Here is a 5546-nt window from a genome sequence, read left to right as displayed (position 1 = left end):
CAGGGAGGGTGTGGACTGGTGGTCTTCTGGGAACAGCACATGTCTTTGCCTCTTAGTGAGTCTCTGATCTGCTTCCTGCTCTACCTGAAGGCTCAGGAAAGTTTAAGTTCCCAGTGAGGCTTAGTGTATAATCAGGCAGCACTTCTATCTGGGTCCCCACCACCACCACCACCACCAGCTTCTGACACCTCCGAGTCTATGCCTCAACTGGAGTTTCCGCCAAGCTCAAAAGACTGTGAGCCCCAGTCGTCCCACCCAGGGGTACCTGTGAGCAGGACACTGCTGCTCGCTACCTGCCGCCTTCCATTTGCTTCAGCATCCTTGGGTGCCCAGCACCACACGTAGGGTGTAGGGGGTAGTATCAGATGCCACTAGGGAAGGGAGAAAACTCCCAGGTGAGTCCCCTGCCTCTGGAAGAAGGACGGACATGGCCGCATTGTGTTGCAGCTGTGTGGGGAGCCCATGAAGAAAGATTTTTCTGACCATTCTCGAACCCTGGCCTTTTCCCCATTATGCCCCGCCCCCATTTTACCCGTGCCACGCCCACTGGCATGCCAGGGTGTCGAGTGACTGCCAAGTGTCAATCTAGTGAGGCCCTACCCACTCTCCACCCCCTCCGAAGAGTCCCACCTTCCAGCAGGCAGGGAGTGCTTCCGGCTAACGCCCACGCCCACAAACGCCTTTCTGCCAGGCTAGGGGTGGGCCTGATCTCCACCCCCTAATGCGCTGTGCCCTCACATGGGAAGGTGCCAGAGCCAGCTGCCCCGGCACCACCAAGTTGGCGCAAAGCTACCCAAATTTGGAGGGGCTTGAGGAAAGGCGTGGAGGGGATGAGGAGGTGAGGGGCGAAAGTATAGTTTCAGCTGGGATTCGAGCAGGTGCCGTGCTCAGTGGCGGCGAGGCTCCCCTGCTTCCAGGGGCCTGTTATGATGCACACTTTGAAAGTGCCCTTCGTCGTCTCTCCAGCCTCAGCCTCGTCCCCCTCCTCCGCCTCTGCGGCGAGCCGGCTGGAGGGTCCGGGCAGCACAGCCAGAGCCCCCCCTGCTTTGGTGGCGACTGCTAATATTGGCCCGGCCGGCGGACCATCACCCTGGCAGTTTCGGCAGAGAGCCTGGGGCACCAGAGACTCCCCAGTCCTTTTTATCCACCGCCCGGGAGCTTCGGGGACTACGCAGCGGCTAGAGTACAGGTGACTGGGCTTCCCTCCCTCCCCCTTGAGTGTGTGAGAAAAGCTGCATTCTGATCTTTCAGGCGTGGGTGGGCCGGGGGCTTGGGGCTGGGGCAGTTAACAGGAGCAGAGAGACCTCTGCGCCAGAGGACGCAGGCGAGCTTCGACTTCGGACGGGACGGGAAGGACAGGTGGACAGGGACTCTTCTGTAGGGTTGCCCAGAGCCCTCGAGTCTTTTGCGAGGAAAGTAAGTTTTCCTTCGCGCTTCTGCAAAATGGGAGGGGCAGAGGCGGAGGGTAGGGCTGCTCTTTTCAGCAGGAAGGCACAGCTGTTTTTGCAAATGTAAAAGGCAGGGTTTTTCTGCGTGAGAAATTCCCTCTTGCTGCACCCCACCCTCCCCGACGGCAACCAAAGACAAACAGGACACTGCAGAGGGGCGGGGCCCTGAGATTTTGGACCTGTTTTTTGGTTTTTTGATGCCACTTAAAAAGTAAAGCTTCCCTCCTCTCTTCCCACTCCCTACAACCCCCCCCCAAAAGAATCCCACCATGTCACTGGAGAGTGAGAAGGACAATGAAGGGGCAATGCCCCTTGGGGCCCCACAGCAGGATTTAGAAAGTAAAGCTTCTCTCCTCCAGACAGTGTTCTCCCGGGCCCCCTCCCAGCTCCCCCTGCCCTGGGTAGTTTCGCCAGGAGTGCATTACTTTGTGCATGACGTGTTTCTTCCCACCACCCAGGGTCCCAGACGCCTCCGTCCGGCCAGGGTGGTGTTTGTGGGGAAGAGGTTCATTTCCCCAGAGAAGCCCAGCTTCCCCCCACTCTCAGCTGCCTTCCCAAGGCAGAGCTGCGTCCTTTGGTTTGTGCCAGCTCCCCCTCCTTGCTTCCATTCCAGGTGGGAATGCTGGGGAGTACAGGGGAGAATTTTGATAGCGTGTGCTGTGATCCCCCAAGGCAGGCTGTTGGTGTGCAGCCCCCAGCCCCCATGCCCAGGCAGAAGTCCACAGCAGGAAGGGGCAGCCTGTCCAACAAGAGGGTGTCCTGCCGTTCCATGGGCACCTCTGCAGGCTTGGCTGCGGAAGCCCAGCTCCGGGTGAACTGTGGACACTTTCCTCCTTCCCTAGTGCTTTAAGAAAGGGAGAGCTGGGCAGCCAGAGGGACCGGAAGGGGAGCCGCCGCCCAAACCCTGACAAGGTGACCTGCAGCCTCTCCACCCAACAGCCAGGGGAGGGGCAGGGGACCAGGGCACTGGCTTGGGGGGTGGGTTTGTTTTAAAAGCAGTCATCTTAGGAGCACCCTTTCGCTTCTCCCCAGGGGACGAAGAGTCACCACTGAGCTTCAGGAAGAGGAGGTGGATTCTAGCTGCCAGCCCCAAGGCCCCACATCTGCGGGTCAGCTCCCTGCCCAGGCTGCCCCCCAGCCTGAGCCGCAGCCCGAGCGCCAGCCGGAGCTGCAGCAGGCCAGAGCCACCCGAGACCCCAGCCCGGAGGTCAGCTGCTGCGGCCTGTGGCCCAGGCGATCCCCACCCGCTCAGAACTGAAGCCGGCAGTCAGCTCCAGCCCCGCAGAGGTGAGTGATTCCAGACTCCCAGGACAGGACCCAGCGTCCCCTGGTACAGATCTCTGCGTAGCAGCCTCCGTACAGGGGCCTGATTTCCTTTGGTGCTCAGAGCCCCCCGGGCAGTTTTAGTTCCCATCCCCGTTTTGACAAGGAGTGGAGGCTCAGAGGGGCTGCGGGTGTGTTCAGAGTCACACAGCTGGAATCTGGGGTTCGGGTGGTCGGCTCCAGGTGCCTCTCTCCCTGGGGGGCTCCCTGCGGTCTGGGCAGCAGCATGGTCCTCAGAGGGGAGCTCCTGGTAGAAGAAGGACAGAGGAAGGGGGAGGGGAGCAGCGTAGAGGAGAAGCCAGGGAGGGGGTCAAGGTGAGGACAGAATTGAGGAGGAAGGAAGAAGGAGGGCACACCGGGAAAAACTCATACGCTGGGGAGGAATAGGGGACCCCGGGAAAGCTGGGCTCAGCTGGGGCATGTGAGACCCGTCCTCCCTGTCCTGGGCTGCTGGCTGTGGGTCCTCACACCAGTGGTTTGACCTCTCTGTGTCCCCATTTGTCAAAGGGGGCGACAGTCGCAGCCCTCCTGGCTGTTGAGAATTGAGAGGCGCGAGTGAGGTATGACCAGAGGCCGGGGAGGCATTCTCAGTGCTGCTGTCATGATTCCATTGTGTTCAGGCCGGCGGGGCTTCCTGTGTGTGCGTGGGGGCCGCGGGGGGGTGACTAGAAAGGCCCAGGGGCCAGAGCCTCCTTGGACACTTCTGGAGCCAGCTCCGTGGCGGTGGCCGCAGGGTTCACGCATCAGGTACCGGGGTGGGGGCCCAGGCTAAGCTGCCCTAGAGGGACGCTCGCTCCAGGCTCGCCGAGAGCTTTGGAGGTGGAGGTGGGTGGGTCTGTGTTCTTGCTGCTGACCCCAAAGCGACAGAGGCCACTCTTCAGGGCCTGCAGTGGGGGACCCAGCAGGTGCCCCCTTGCAGGCTGGTCTGCGCATCCGAGAGAGAAACCAAGAACGTTTTTTAAAGGTGTCTTTAGTTCAGACACTACATAAAATAGTACAATAGTGGCGACGCCTCGGTCCTTCCCGAGGGCGCCTGCTCGGCCCCCTCCCCTGCTGCCCACACACCGACCCATACGTACTTCTGACTTTTGGTTTATTGATCAGTGGCTTGTGGTGCCTTGTGCCTGGGGTGGCTCGCGCCGTCGGGTCCTGGCGTTCCAGCTGGGGCCTGGGTCCCCTGCCTCCAGCTGGGCTGACTGGAGCGGGTATCCCTCCTAGATTGGAGGGCAGGGTCCTTGTCCCCAGCGGCGGGTGCCCTGCGGGGTGGGGGGTGAAGGAGGGGCGCTCAGGGGACTCTCGGAGAACGAGCCGGGTTTGTAAAATGCTGGGCTTAGTCCCAGGGAGGGGGGGGGGCGGCCAGCTCGGAGCCAGAGCCGGGGGAGGAAACCGGGGAGTGGGAAAGGCCGGCTGCAGGGCGGGCGGGAGCAAGGGAACCGGCAAGGCAGGAGCACTGGAGCCGCGGGCCTGGGTGCAGGGCCGGGCTTGCTGGGGTGAGTCCGAATCTTTGGGGGGATGGTTATTCTCTTTGAAATGTGGTTTGCAGATCTAGAGGGGCGGCCAGGGCTGCTGCAGGGTGGGGGGGGAGGTCGTTAGGGGTGGGGGGGGAATGGCGCTTGGGGCTGAATTCCTGCCAGCCAAGCCCTGTGCTGGGGGAGACCCCAGCCCCACGACATGCCCCGCTTGCTGGCAGGTCCCTTCCTACCATGGGGGGCCGGAAGTCGGGGCGACCTGGGCGGCTGGTCCTGGCTGGGGGCGGCCAGTGCCCTTTCTGAGCCCCGCAGCGACCCGGATCTGCCCCCCGACAACCCTGCCCCTTTAGCCGAACTCGTGACTAAATAAGGCGAGGGTTCAGCAGGCAGCCCCTCACGGGGAGGAAGTGCATCTCTGCCCCCCTCCCCTCGCCCTGATGGCCCAGCCTGGCACCCCAAGGTGGCCTCAGCCGTCTTACCTCCAAGGTCCAGGTCTGCAGGCACCGGCGGCAGCTTCTCCAGGGCTGGCGCCTGCTCAGGGCACAAAGCAGGGGAGTGGCTCACCAGAGGGCCGCTGGCATGGGTGCGCCCAGGCAGCCCCACTGACACACGTCTCACCCCAGCCGTCCGCCACCCCCAGCCTGGGAAGTAGGACTGGAGGAGAGGTGGGGAAACCAGAGCAGGGCCGAGGGCAGCAGAGGCCCTCATCCAGGACTTGAAATCTGCTCTGGGATCCCAGGGAGCCGGGTCCGCAGACAGGCACTTAAAAATACTCCTCGCCCCCAATTTACAAGTTGCCACAGAACAGGGAGCTACGCAGCCAGGCTTCCCTTCCGGAGGCTCCCTCCTCGCCTTCCCTCCTATAGGCATAGGCCTGAAAGCCAGGGACGCGGGGGACTGCAGAAGGCTGGTGGAGGGGGAAAGGGGGGCAGTGATGGGCGGGAGGGGGGGCGAGACAGGCCAGATGTTCTTGGAATGGACACGGGGGTGATTGATACGGACTGGAATTTGAAGGGGGAACATTCCCCACGTGCCTTGGGCTCTGGGTGGAAAATGGGCTGTTTTTTTTCATAGGTGGGGGGGTGTCCTCCCTGTCCTGCCAAGCTCCTGTGAAAGGGCTGCCTCAGCCCTGCCCAGTCCCCACACCTGTCCAATGGCCTTAACCCCTGCCTTCCCAGAGTGTCAGGCTTTGAGGTGTCCCCCTTCTAGCTGGGGTCCCTCTGTGGGGTGACAGCGGGGACAAGCGACGGCCGGCATACCGGTCCAGAGGCCCCGCCATTCTGCTGCCCCCAGCAGCAGCCCCTCT

Source organism: Stenella coeruleoalba (assembly GCF_951394435.1).
Source record: "Stenella coeruleoalba genome assembly, chromosome: 8".
Taxonomy (NCBI): domain Eukaryota; kingdom Metazoa; phylum Chordata; class Mammalia; order Artiodactyla; family Delphinidae; genus Stenella; species Stenella coeruleoalba.
The sequence above is the reverse complement of the archived record's forward strand: the minus strand, read 5'-3'. Positions refer to the sequence as shown.